We start from the raw sequence: 14,916 nt of genomic DNA, 5'->3' as shown, positions 1-14,916 counted from the left end.
TGAATCTGTGGCTCGACCTACAGGAACAAATTGCAGCGCTGGAAGGAAACGATGGACATTTTCATCACCAGCCTTCTCACAGGTACCTACTAAGCCCTGGGCTACAAATGTTCACCAGTAGGAGAAAGGCTCTGGTTCACGGTGCCATGAGATTCCAGTGATGCCTTGGGCATCGCCTGCCAGTCCCCAGCCATCTCCCATGTGCAATGTGCCAGCCTGGTGATGCTGAGTCGACATCATGATGAATAACCAAGTCTCTTCCCACGAGAGTTCTGGAGCCGTCCGTACTCTGTCTTCTCCTGGGCTCCAGCTTAGTATGGTCTAGGTGAGGGAGTCAGGGCGAGCAGACCAGGGGCTGCTGCTGGTTGATAATGGTAATGAGTCAAATGCGGCATTTGCTTCATAGTGGCTCCCCTCTACACATCCTCCAAATCATCAGACCTCCCCATACACAGAAGCAGACGTGCACTAAGATCAGCTACTTTCTGGAGAAAACGAGGAGATAATAACAAATATCAAAATGTACGTTAAAGTAACATTTGTCCCTCTATCAGGCCTTGCGCTAAGTACTTTACACTCATTATTTCACACAATCCTCCCAAGAACCCTATACAGACTGATGTTGCTGCTGCCCCATTTTGTAAGTGGGAAAACTGAGGCACAGAGGTTAAGAAACATACTCAGAGGAGCACATACTCAGTAAGTGACTGCATCGGAGTCCACGCCTAGTGTTGACCCCCAAGCCCATGCTCCGAACCAGAGTCCCTCTGCACCCTTTTCCAGTCTAGGAGCTCCATAAAGCATTCTGAGTACGAGAATAGTCACATGAGGTCGTGTGGAGTTTTGACGAGGAGACTCCAAGGGAGAGCCCAGCTCAGCAGGGACAGAGAACGTGGGTGTATCCCTCATGGCCTGCTGGGACCTCGTCTAGGTCCATTTGTTTTTATAACCACAGGTACTGCACAGTCATTTAAAAACATGTGCTGGCCAGGGCGGAACGTCTGATGGCAGCCACCGGCCGGGCGCTGGCAGCATTCACGGAGGGAGCAGATCGGGTGAATGTGGGTCAGCCCTTCCAGTGCAGAAGGGAAGGGAACATTAATTTTTAGTGAGAACGATGAGGAAAGCAGTTCTACAATGTTTTTTACAGAAATAGAAACCAGTGTAATAGAAGCCGGCACTCTACTACTTTAGAAAAAGAGCAGCGCAACAGGCAGGCAAGCCCTTAGCAGTGACCGCCAAGCTCGGAAACCGGTCAGATTTAGTTTGTTCCCCTAAAGAGGTGCAGACCCAAGCCACCAAAGGAAGGTAAGTGATAACACACAGGGCTGCAAGTCTGGGCCCCGGTCACCGCAGCAGACACGGCTGTGTCTCACAACTGCCACACAACTCCTAGGTCATGGCTCACAGGGCACATAGAAACAGTTCCTCCTCCGCCCTGGTCCCTGCCAACAAAGACCAAGCCAGCTGCAGGCAATCACCAGGCAACCGGCTTCTAACCCGGCCTCCAGAAACCAGTAAGTAGAGATAATGCTTGATTTTACTGTAAAGCCCTCCTGATTCTCCAGGGACCTGTCCCAGAGGGAGGACAAGGCTTTATGAGAAGCAGAGTCTGTCTCTCTGGCCCTAGAGTGTGTGCCCAGAGCTGGGGAGCCAGGCCTCTATGCTGAGCGACTGCTGCACCTAGTGGTGCACTGTGCAGACTTCCTCAGCATCTGGAACTTTCTACTCGCCTGACCCCGTTATTACTGGCTCCTGCTTGATTTTAGGGACATTAACCTGCCATATGGGCCTTCTGGGGCCTTGCTGGTCAACTTGAGCTTACAGCCTTAGAAGAATGCTTTGTGGGTTTGCCTTTCTCATGTTTTTTTTCTTTCTCTTTTTTTTTTTTTTTTTTTTTTTTTGCCATTTTCTTTCCCTCCTTCCCCAGACTTCCCTCCACCTGGCTGGAGCACAGGATTTTAGCTTTTCTTAGGATCACTTTACCAGCTGGCCAGCCATGACCTGAGAATATGTGGTAAGAGCCTGCTTGCAGGTCACAGATTCAGATCTGGGAAAAGTGCCCAGGCTGTCCCCTCTCACTATCAACAGGTCTTGCTCATTTCTTTTCTTTAAGAAGCAGCAACACTTCTGTACAATCACAAGGGTGGAAACCAAAGCCCAACTTATTTTATTTATTTATTTATTTGACAGAGAGAGAGAGAGAGATCACAAGTAAGCAGAGAGGTATGCAGAGAGAGGGGGGAAGCAGGCTTTCTGCAGAGCAGAGAGTCCAATGCGGGGCTCGATCCCAGGACCCTCAGATCATGACCTGAGCTGAAGGCAGAGGCTTTAACCCACTGAGCCACCCAGGCTCCCAGCCCGACTTATTTGAAGCACACTTCTCTGTATGGTTGCTTGTCCTTGCTGCCCAGCCTGTGAACTCCAGCTCCACTCTGTGCTTTTAAACATAACTAGTGCTGGCCCCCCACCCCCACCTACAGCTAGAAGATGCTTACCAGGACAAGTGGATTCAAGCACAAATTACACACGTGCTTGAACACACGAGTGAGCACATGCGTGCTCTTCACCAGTTCCCGTGGCTGGCTTCTGTGGCCAGCTGCACTACTACACAGGGACCTGCTGTAAGCAACAAGGAGAAGGTTTTATGAAAAGGGTCATGTTCTACCATGGAAAACTTGCTCTTACGGATTATTTCTACTGCAGAAAGAATTAGGGATATGGTTGAAACGTGTTTTGGCTCAGAATCAAAAAGCAAAGTTTTATGTCCTTTTAGCTTCAAGCTTCTTAAAGATCTTTCTTGCACAATCACACCTTGTAGAACTTTGGTGAGGCTCATATCGCATGAGGAAATGTGTGAGAGATTGCTTTGTAAACTGGAAAACACCACTAATAAAAGAAGCCATTGTTGTCGTGCCTTTGTTCTGAGGCAGGAGAACCAAGGCCTAGAGAAGAAAAGTAAGAGTTAGAAATTACCCCGTCTCAGCTGCTGGGAGACTAAGTTGGGCCCCTGTGGGTCCTTCCCTGGTGTTTGTCCTGGAACATGCCGCTGGAAGGGGTGGGGACTCAGGCCATGCTGCTCTCATTAGTGATAAAACGGCCAATTCACAATCAGCTGTGCTAGAACTCAGCCCACAGTATTTGCCTGAAGCCTGACTCTCATGGCTAGCCCTCCACTCATTGGAGACAGAGAGCAGTGTTAAGACCATGGACCATGGGACCAGGCTGCTGCTTGGGGGGCAGTTTATCTCTGTGTCCCCCTAACTTGGTAACTTGAAGCAAGTGACATGACTGACCTATCTGTGCTTAGTTTACTCAAACATAAAATGGCAATAAAAACACTTACCCATTTCCTACAGTTTTAAAAATAAAAGGAATAATACATGATAAGTACTTTGGATATTTTCTGATGTGTAGTAAGCTCAGTGTAACTATTAGTCCTTTCCAATAAAATATTCTATTCTAATGAGGGCGCCTGGGTGACTCAGTCGGTTAAGCATCTGCCTTCAGTTCAGGTCATGATCCCAGGGTCCTGGGATCAAGTCCCACGTTGAGCTCTCTGCTCAGTGGGAGTCTGCTTCTCCCTCTCCCTGCTGTTCCTGCTGCTTGTACTCTCTCTCTCTCTCTCTCACTCAAATAAATAAATAAAGTCTAAAAAAATAAAATAAAATAAAAAATGAAGTGCGTGTGTGAGCGCCTGAGTGATGCAGCCGATTAAGCATCCAACTCTCGATTTTGGCTCGGGTCATGATGTCAGGATCATGAGATTGAGCCCTGAGTCGGGCTCTGTGCGCATGGAATCTGGTTGAGATTCTCTCTCTCCCTCTGCCCCTCATCCACTCATGTGCTCACACACATGCTCTCTCTCTCTCAAAATAAGTGCATAAAAATCTTTTTTAAAAATGTTCTAAATTGTGGGAAGAGATGGAAAGAGGCGGATTTTCTTTTAGGCATCATGGAGAATGGAGTTTGATGTGGCTTCAGGAAATCCAATCTCCCCTCAACCTCTAGTATACAGTGTTGGGACATGCCTAGATGGCTTAGACAATGGGCTCCAGTGGAACTAAAATGATAAGCATGTGCATGTGGATGCCTGGAGATGGAATGATGACTTCTCCTCCCCCTGGGGGAGCTTAAGACTAGATGTAGACAGTTGTGACTAAATCCAGCCTCCTCTGCCAACTGCTGGATGACTATAGACCCTTGGCTTACCTCCCAGGGCCTCACTTCCTAGACTTTGCAGTGGGAGAGCAGTAGTACCAAGGTCATGGGATTTTTGTTTGGAGCAGTAGTGCACATAGTAAGTAGACTAGTGCACATAGTCAATTCACAATAGATTTTGGCTCTTCTCATTATTATACCACCATTCACCACTCCGTGCCTTTGTGATTCAGAGTTTCGAGAAATTACATAAATTACTCTTTGGGGGTCAAAGTAGAAGAGCACAAGAGCCAGATAACTGTAACCTGACATCCTATTTTCTGTTGACGATAAGGACAGGAAATGCCACATCATCATAACCAGGCTGTTCATTCATACAGTGTGACCATATCTGTAATCACCGATTCATGTCAAACGCTTTGTGAATTACAGTGAGTTGTTCATGAAAGGCCAATCCCCCTTAGACATCCCTTAAGTTTCCTTGACAAACCAACCTAGTAGACATGGGGGAGACTCATCTTTGTTTTCAACATCAGGTCTGGAGGATACGAGGGACCAAACCAATGTCTACTGATTCTAGTCACTGTAAAGTGCCACTTTCAGTTTTGCTGCGGTTTGGCCCACCTTCGTCTTTGAGAATTGCTCATCAGAATATTTGAGCAAACTCACAAATGACAAGAACTGAAAATGCCAAGTGATTTTAATTTTTTAAAATAGCTCCATGGGGCTGGTGACCTTAGTCAGGTTGGCCATCAAGTTTTGGATCTGGCAAGAAAAGTCATAAAGTGAGTCAAACGAACAATGTGGAAAGGATGAGACAGCATTTTTGTTTGTTTGTTTGTTTTTTGTTTTTTGCTTTTTGTTTTTTCTTCTAGCTTCTTTAGCATCAGGGCTGCCCCAGCAGACAGGGTATTTGATTTTGGCATGCTGTGAGGGTCCCTGGAGAATGCTGGAAAGCAGAATGGGCTGCCAGAGGCAAAAGGCTGGTATCAGTAAAGTTTGCACAAGATTTAATAGTACTGGAACATACCCGCCCATTCCACTTCTCCAGTCTGATAATCCAGGACAATTAAGGGAAAGAGCCGAGATTTTGGTGGCTTTTAGCATTTTTAAAGTTTCATCTGGGCAAACACAGAAATGTCCATCAATGTTATCCAGACCTTACCACTGTTTATTTTTGAGACTCCAAGATTAAACTCAAGACTGGCCTAGCACAGCAGATATTTTTGCCTTTGCCTGAGAGAAGACAAAAACGTGAGAAGAAAGAGGGTCTCTGGAGAGGCTGGATTTCTTTGAGTATCCTCTGAAGATTGTCAAGCATCAGACAACAGGACCTAAACCCTGACATTCTAAACCAAGCTATTTCCTTCACAATGACATGTTAATGTAAAGAGGGCAAACGTTTTATGCCTTATTAAGAGAATTATTCAAGCCCAGGAAATAGGAGGGTTAAATGACTTACTTTCCTAAACATACTGCAACGAGAAAGAAGATTTTAGATATCACGCAAAAAATGTAGCAAAATGTGCTGAGTTGGCCCATTCCATTCCATTGAATTGTTCTGCAATTATGGTCATCCCCAATGCCCCAGAAAAATAAAGTACATGATGAAACTCCCATCTAAGGATATCAACTGCTATGGTACTAAATAAACGACACATCCCATTTTAAAGCCATCTAAAAGTATATCAGAAGAGGCTGTGCTGAACAGGGACTATAATTTTAACATCATTTGCTGTACACTTTAACTTGAAGCGAAATGTTGCAAAGTTAAATCAATTTTATTTGATCTCACGGGGGAATTTACACTCTTTCATTTGGGATGGATGGACCCCTTGGCACAGTGTAGAATTTATTAAGACTCCTGTCCCACAGGAACAGTTAACTCTTTGATCCTAGCACACTCCCTCCTCCTAGAAGAGTTATTTAAAAGTTACACGTCCCCGCAAGCCCAGCAGGCACAGACACACAATTCCCCTTTCTCTCTTTTTCTGTCTCTCCTTCCCTGAAGTTTCTTAAGCAGTCCCTTCAGTTCTAGTTTTCTTTTTCTAAATTTAAAAATGTGGCTTCTGGCTATAAAAGTCTCCCCCACCTTTAGCAGCCCCCCATCCCCTGGGGCTGTTATTGGCATGATGTGTAAATTAACTGGAGTCACTTAGAGCCCTCAGTTAGCTTTTAGTCAAACATTAGCAGCAATGTTTACTCTTGTGTAATCTTCAGTTGTTACTTAATTTAATGCCCGTCAGCATTTTTTTTTTTTTTAAACATGTTCAGCAAACCCTTGGCACAGACTGTTGGGTTTCTTTCCTCTTCCCTTCCTCCACCATGACCCAAAAATCAAGCTCAACTGAATCTGAGCAAAGGCTTTCTAATATTTTTAATTAGCTAATGCCGCTTGCTCTCTTCTGAAGGAAATAAGAGTTTGCTTTCTATAGCAATCCAACTACATTCTACTCAGAAGCCCTTGCTTTGCAACCCCCATCCCACCTTACATCAAAGAGGGTGAACTATAAATTGTATAGTTTTTGTTTCTTGTTCCTCTGGCAGTTATTTGTGAGTGATGTAAGATGGGAAGCATCCTCAAACTCACATTTGGAAAAGGATGGTGTGGCCCCCTGAGAAAAGTCCATTGAAAACTAACTTTGAAGGTCTGCCCAGTGGTGAGCTAAAAGCTGAACATATCACATCATAATTCATGCACAACTTTGTATCTTTTGAACCTTCTTCCTTAGCTGCCACCACCTCTAAAGTAAATAAATAGAACCCTGGCCATTCTATGGTGTTCTGAAGTGCTCTTCTCCTAATGTGAAATCCATCTCTGTCCAGCAGGAGAACGTCTCTAAGGCTATCATAAAGGCAGAAGGAAATACTGACTTCACGTGGAAAAGGGAGGCTCAGCTTCAGGAGGGAAGCACATTATTAAGGGAAAAAGAATGTAGGGAAAAAATTACTAGACTACCTTTAAAAGATGCAAAGAGCAGCTCCTTCCTATGTTGCTGCTCTCCGTTTCCATGCGTTCTGTACCAGAAAAGGCCTTCTTCGGTCCAGAGGCTCTTGTTAGTAATATCATGCTCTATAAAAAATCTGGGTCTTAGTGCCAAGAAGATAATGTTACCTGGAAAGCCTCCTGCTTGTTTGGGAAATGTGATCAAAAGAATGCATACACCTAAAAAGGAAAAAAGGACCCTGAGTCAGCCAATTGGGACCCTGAGTCCCAATTCCATATCCCATCCTTTCTCCCCTTTCCCCCCAAACCTTGACTTTCACGTGTCATTGTGTCTCAGCTGTAGCTCTGTTTCTTGGTGATTAGAAATCAGGAATCTCTTCCTTACACCACAAGGAAAGGTCCAATTGCTAAAAATCCTAAATGTGGGGGGAGATCCCTACTAAGTCTCACAAACAGCCCTCTAAGAAGAACCTTGAGGATACATGGGACAGGAAGAAAAAGAAACGTAGAGAAACTGGTGCCTGAGGCTTTATCCAATGGCTGCAGATGATCAAACGCCAAAGGATGCACTTTTGCTCTCTCAGATAGGAAGGGAATTCCTGGACTGGATCCACGTAGAGTACATTGCTGGATTTCTAGGAAAGCATCACCGAAGGGCTGAATTATTTGCTATTAACTCAAGCTGCAGCTGTCCTGGGGGTCGACATATCTGTCTGAACTCATGTTACAAGTGCACACTGGGGGCCCATGGTTGGGGGCTGGTGTCACTGTGGGTGATCTCCAAAGCAGCCTGGGAGACACAGGCATCCCTGTTACTGACCACCAGCTCCCTACCCTCCCTCATGCCTACCTCTGGGACATCAACTACCAGGCTCCCAAATGCAGCTGTGGAGCTACACAAATGATGAAACTTCTATAATTTTCTTGAATCACCTGGAACGTGTCCATAGCACAGGGCTACATACTGACAAGGGCTCTTAAGGCTTAAGAACTCACTCCCAGATAGCAGCTCCTCTACACAAGGAAACTCGCCCCCATCCCTAGGGTGTCCCAAAAAGGAGCACTGCTATAGACTCAGCTCCTACCTTTGCTATGCCCACTGCTAAGTGACCCCTCCGCCCCCTTTGGCACACAAGGTCTGTGCTTCCATTTGCTTTTCAGCACTTTTTTCAACTCCCTCTTCAGTTTCTCTTTCTGGTGTCCCCTTAATCCAACTTGTTCATTTAATAATGAATCGCTCAGTTCTCATGGAGTGGTGTGTGCCTTTACAGCTCCTCAGAGGAGATCACTTGACAAATATAAAATGGAAATTTTTTAGACAAATGTTCCATTTAATTTGAGGTGTCAGCCATAATGATCAACAACAATAAATCCGTTTCTTTTCCGTTAGCTAATCGCATGTGCGTATGTGTGTGTATGTGTGTGTGTGTGTGTGTGTGTGCGTGCTGTGTGACACTCTCTTCCTCTCTTTCTGCAGCATGGCCACTTGCACATTTGTTCACTGCCCCGCTTTCTAGGCTCCCCCAGGTCTGCTGCTCTAGTCAATGAGAAATCAAACAAATTGGCTGAGTTAAGCCATTTCCACCAGTTCATGAAGGGAAAGCTTTGGGCACATTCCCAAAAGGCCGGGCATGTGAGTCAGGGAGGCTGACTTGCAAACCTCCCCCCACACTCAGGGTTTACTCTGTTTATTCTGTCAACCCTGTTTATTCTTTCAACTCTGGTTTCTCAGCAGAATAACTCATCACACTACACCCAGATTGTGGGGACACATAGGAAATATCCAGAAAGAACCAGAGAGAGCACAATCCTGCTGATTCATTCACTAAGCCATTTGTTAGCAAGCTGGTTTGGGGTTTCTCTTTTCCACAATATTTCAACACTTATGGAATTAAAACTGCCAGCTGTTCTCATCTTTAAACAAAATACCCTGAATAATTGGGAATTTAAAATAAGTTTCACTGTTAAAGTCTCTTTCAGAAACATGTCCGACCAACGTAATCAGTTAATGAAGTAACTTGGAAACCCAGACCATGCAAAAGAGACGTGTAAAACGTGAAGAACAGAGTCAGTCAGCACTTGGGAAACACTCGACAATGCACACCTGGTTTCCTAAGGTTTAAAATGTATAATCAAATGACACGTAAGTTCTGAGATATCATGGCCCCGAATGAGAATTTACAAGAGGCTATCAAAAAAACAAATGATGTGGTGCAGCAGGGAGGCTGTGGAATCAAGCAGAACTGGATTCCAATCCATTTCTGTGCTTTGCTGTACAACCTGGAACAAATGGCACGTCTTTACTAACCTCAGTGCTCTCATCTCTAAAGTGGGAATCACAAGAGTCATCCCCCAATTCAGTGGGTCGGTGTGGGGATTCAAATTAGGAAATGTATGTAAAACACTCAACTCACCACAGTTTCTAGGTCATAGTAAGCACTTCCTAAATGAAAACTACTACGCACTCCTGTCTCACAGTTAATGTCTTTTAAAAAATCGTAAATTTAATTTTCGAACTTAGGAAATAATGAAGACATCACTGGGAAAGTATCTGACTCCCAAACCAAATAATGGGGCAACTTGGAAATCCAGACCACTTGGAACAGATTTGTTAAAGTGCCAGCGACAGGAATCCTACCCAGGTGATGATCAGTAAACATTTATTGATACTGACCATGTTTTCTTCAGGTTTAAAATAAAACATCTGGAAGATTTACAGGATCACTTGGGGTTCTTCCTGAAATATTACGATATCAATGTAAGAATTCAAAACACCACAACTCTGGGGCACCTGGGTGGCTCAGTTGGTTAAGTGTCTGCCTTCAGCTCAGGTCATGATTCCGGGTTCCTGGGATTGAGCCTCACATCACGCTCCTTGCTTGACAGGGAGCCTGCCTCTCCCTTTTTCTCTGCCCCCACCCCTGGCTCACATTCTCTCTCTCTCTTTCTCAAATAAATAAATAAAATATTAAAAAAAATAAAAATAAAACAACCACAAAAAACAACAATAACAACAACAAATGTTGTTGTTCTAATTTTGTTCAAAGATTGAAATCGTCCTAAACACAAGTATTGCATGTAAAGCAGAGGTTCATAAAATTGTAAAACCAGGATTAAGAAAGATTTTCCAGAAATAGGTGGTAGCCTCATCAACTTCAGTGGAGAAATTTCTTCATCTGTCACCCCATTGACGAAACAGGGAAAAAATCACATGCCAGGGAGGTATCTTTGTAGTCCTAGGGTGAGACCACCAACCTTTCCATTTAGCCAAATTTAGTTCCATTTAGAATGAAACACTGGCTGACTAAAGAATTCAGAGACAAATTCAAACAGATCATTACACAGAGGGGAGCTCCCACACATAGAGAAAACTGAAGAAGGCAATAGTTTAAAATTTTTCTTTAAATTTTTCAAAGAGGAGTTTGCAGTGTGGCAATGATTAACCTGTATGGGAGACTTTTAACAGAGTTGACTGAAGCATTGAAATACTCACTGAAAATACATAATTTGCTTTTCTAATCTTCCTTCAATTTTAGTCTAGAAATTACCATTTATCTTAGTATTCTCTCTGACATGGGGCAAAAGAAGCAACAAAATTTATAGAATTCAATAAAGCCCTGAATAGTTCATACTGCTCTCTCATCTAGGTATCAGATATTAGAAAGGAAGGCAACTAAGATATCACTTCCATCCTTGAGAGGAACTCCCTGACCTTTGGGGAAATGCTCTTAAATTGAGCCAGTTGCTTTTCACTAAATGTCATATAAATTGATTTCTAGAGTTCTTAAAATTCCATGCTCTGTGCTGTAGCTGTGCAGTGCAATAATACACACACACACACACCTAGGTAGAAAGAAAAAGGGGTTGAGTGTGTCTCTGGCTCGCTTTCTACAGTCACTTACACTTTGCCAAAACAGAGCAGAGTCATATAGTAAACCCTTAGCAAGAAAGGGGGCACATCTCCAAATTAGGGAGGTTTGGCTGCAGGTGGCTATGGAAATGCAGAGTTTAAGGAAACTTAGCTTTTTGTTTATTTTATTATCTTTCCTGAAACCTGTGAGCTTAGCCAGCCTTCCCACCCCGACTTTTGGGAAACACACCTTGAGGCCTCCCCAGCCTCCTGGCTCATGCTGCAGAGTTAAGTTGTGATGCACAGATATCTAGTAGTTCTGATTCAGTCTAAGTGTCAACATATAGATGTACCTTGCCCTCGTGTTAGATTAAAATGCTTGGACACACTTACAGGCTCAAGTGTTGTTGTATTGTTGACTAGTTTTCTTGAAAGAAAGAAAGAGAGAGAGAGAGAAAAAAAAGGAGAAGAAGAAGAGGAAAGAGAGAAAAGAAGAGATGGGAAGAGAAGGGAAGGGAAGGGAAGCCATTTTCTACCTAATCCTGGTATAGGGCTCATGCCTACTCTGCTGACACAATCAGGCTTCTCTATAGCTTGGCAAAAAAACTTCACTGAAATGAAAGAATGTTGTGATTTACACTGGCTGTTCTGGCCATTTCTGGATAGAAAATGTAACTTTTTTTAAGTTATAAATATGGCTCCCATATAAACATAACATGAGCCTGTGGCAAGGATTTAATTCATTAATGTGAGAACAAGCAAAATGGTGAATCCAGTGCAAAGAGAATTTGAGGAACTGAATATATAACAGAACTAGAGAACACATATCCAAGTAAGATTGCTAGGGTTGCCTGGGTTGCTTAGTTGGTTAAGCGTCTGCCTTCAGCTCAGGTTGTGATCCCAGAGCCCTGGGATCAAACCCCATACCGGGCTCCCTGCTAGGTGGGGCATCTGCTTCTTCCTCTGTCTCTCCCCTGGCTTGTTCACTCTCTCTCTCTCAAATAAATAAATAAAATCTTAAAAAACAAATAAATTTGCTAGATTATATAGAACATTGCTTAAGGTCACACACAGCAATAAAAGTGCAACCTTTTGGGTCATCTTTTCTACTAAATTGAAATCATTTGCATTGCATGGCTACTGAACAGAATTCTACCAATAAACATGTCACTTCCTAGAGTCTGAGCTTTAGTCAATAGCAAATAGTTTGTCAAATAAGGTGTATTCCCTCAGAGAATCAGTTAGTCCTTGGATGGGCCTGTTAGAAAATGTACCAGTAAGGCCATAAAAGAACATTCAGCCCTCCTTTTGCCTTTTTCAAGTAGATACTTCCTTAACATCAGTCAAGTACTTTTCGAGGAAAAGACGTCTCAGATAGTAAGACAACTAAGGCTTTGGGAAAGATTGTTGTGAAATATTCATAGAAAAGCACTGCCATTCAAACTGCTGAATCCTAAAAAATACAGAGTTGGGTCCATTGAGGCATGAATAGAATAAAATACAGCATATACACATAATGAATTATTCAGCCTTTAAAAGGAAGGAAATTCTGACACATGGTACCACACAGATGAACCTCGAGGACATTGTGCTCATTGAAATAAGTCAGTCACAAAAGATAAATAATTTATGATTCCACTTGTATGCATTATCTAGAATAGTCAAATTCATAGAAATCGAAAGAATGGTGGTTCTGAGGGGCTCGAAAACAGGGGGTGGGGAGTTGTCATGTAATAGTAGTAGAGTTTTAGTTTTGTGAGATGGAGAAGTTCTGGAGATTGTTTATACAAAAATGTGAATGTACATTACTCAACTATATACTTAGAAATGGTTAAGGTGGGAAATTTTATAAGTGGTTTTTCACCACAACAAAAAAATAATTTTTAAAAATTCCAGAGTTGATGTCACCCGAAAAGATACATGTTAGAAGGCCAGGGAGTGACTCTCACCAGAGTGAGACCAAAAGGTGGAGCATAGGTGGAGCATTATGACTTAACCTATGACACAAATGAAATAATTGCAAAGAAGCCAACCCAGCTATACTGGATTTCAGTCCACATCAGGGAAACAAGTAATGGAGCCAAGTCGGCTGTCTGAGCAGCTCATCCTGTCATGCCTGGGAAATCCAACAAGAGTGTGGGATCAGTTGTTCTGGCCCCAGCCTAAAGTAAAGAAGCCCCAAAGCTACAAAAGACTATCTGACTATCTGTCCTGTCTTTCCTTTCCTTTCCTTTTTTTTTTTTTATGGATTTGTCCTTCATTTAAAATCTCACTTCTTTTTTTCCTCCACCTTTTAAAAAATGTATTCAAAATGGCTCATAGACTTTAATGTAAAATACAAAACTATGAAACTTTTAGAAGACAACATACAAGAAAATCTATGCCATTTTCAGTTCCGCAATAAGTTATTTTTTTGTTTTTTGTTTGTATGTTTTCATATTCCCCTTTTTTCAGTTTTAATGAGATATAATATGCAAATAAAATTTATGTATATCTGAGGTGTACAACTTGATGTTTCCATAATCCAACTCATTCCCATCCCATCACCTCACATTGTGACCATTTTCTTTGTGTGTGTGTATGTGTGTGTGTGTGAGAGAGAGATAACACCTGACTTTTGCCCTCTTAGCAAATTTCAAGTAATAATACAGCGTTATTGGTGCGCCTGGGTAGCTCAGCGGGTTAAAGCCTCTGCCTTCGGCTCGGGTCATGATCCCAGGGTCCTGGGATCGAGCCCCACATTGGGGCTCTCTGCTCCGCAGGGAGTCTGTTTCCTCCTCTCTCTTTCTGCCTCTGTGCCTTCTTGTGATTTTTGTCTGTCAAGTAAATAAATTTAAAAAAATATATATCTTAAAAAAAAATACAGCATTATTAACTATAGCTGCCATGCTGTACATTAGCTCTCCAGAACTTACTGAGTCTGCATTACTGAAAATTTTGAATAAATACTAAGAGGACTTCCTCCCACCACTGGCACTATTTTTAACTTTCCTTACAGCCCCTCCCCCTTAAGAGTTAAATGAGAAAAATTTCAACCTAATGCTCACTAAACATTGGGAACTAGCTCTCTGATGATTACATTTGCATCTCTTCTCAACTGCCCACACACTTTTTGTCAGATCCTTGTAAAACTAAGCCTCTTGCAAAAAGTATGAAACAAGGGCACCTGAGTGGCTTAGTGGGTTAAAGCCTCTGCCTTTAGCTCAGGTCATGGTCCCAGGGTTCTGGGATCGAGCCCCTATCAGGCTTTCTGCTCAGCAGGGAGACTGCTTCCTCCTCTCTCTCTGTCTGCCTTTCTACCTACTTGTGATCTCTCTCTGTCAAATAAATAAAAAAAAATCTTTTTTTTTAAAAAGTATGAAACAAATTATTTTTCTTGTGACTTCCTTGGAGCTGGTCTACACACTCCAGCAGAATGTGAAAGCCCTCATGTAAGAAGCTTTGCCACATACATACTACGTATTTTTATTCCCTCATAAACTTGATTTATCTTCTCAATAGAGTAATTTTGTCTCTACTTTTTTCTTTCTTTTTCCCTGACCAATAGATACTTTCTTTAATTCTTATGGTAGATTGACATGATGCCATGGAATGACAACAAAGATAGAATATGAAACCCAACTGTATTTGAAAATCTAAGTTCATCCTCAAGACAGAGGATACAACTGAGGCTGCCTCCAGTGGGCAGTGTCCTTCAATGCCTTATATAATGCTCATAGCCAGAGTATTTTACCACCTGCTCACTGAGTTTTCAGCGTTATAAAAATTAAGAAAATTCATTCACGTGAAAAAACATTTAACTAGCCCTAATGCTCAGCACTAAACTAAGAACAAAACCCAACAACGTCTACAAACACTTTTTTTCCCATTATACTTTTCACTGTTTAAATGAGCATTTCCATGGAACAAACTGCTGTCAAAAACCAATGCTCCTTAGAGTTAAAAAAAAAAAAAAAAT

The 14,916-nt window shown here is 42.6% G+C and overlaps 1 long non-coding RNA gene across 2 annotated transcripts; it reads left to right on the top strand.

Annotated features, from left to right (window-relative positions):
- Positions 1 to 1,034: 1,034 nt before the first annotated feature.
- On the top strand, positions 1,035 to 13,472 carry LOC131813937 (uncharacterized). 2 transcript variants are annotated; one of them, XR_009347047.1, is made up of 6 exons: positions 1,035 to 1,308; positions 1,397 to 1,517; positions 1,931 to 2,017; positions 9,079 to 9,251; positions 9,630 to 9,750; positions 12,855 to 13,472. It is a non-coding gene; the product is annotated as an uncharacterized LOC131813937 (long non-coding RNA). The 2 variants fall into 2 exon arrangements; XR_009347046.1 differs by lacking the exon at positions 12,855 to 13,472 and having other exon boundaries at positions 1,036 to 1,308; positions 9,630 to 9,824.
- The last annotated feature ends 1,444 nt before the right edge of the window (positions 13,473 to 14,916 follow it).

This window comes from Mustela lutreola, chromosome 13 (assembly GCF_030435805.1).
Source record: "Mustela lutreola isolate mMusLut2 chromosome 13, mMusLut2.pri, whole genome shotgun sequence".
Classification (NCBI taxonomy): domain Eukaryota; kingdom Metazoa; phylum Chordata; class Mammalia; order Carnivora; family Mustelidae; genus Mustela; species Mustela lutreola.
This window is presented reverse-complemented; position numbering and strand designations above follow the sequence as displayed.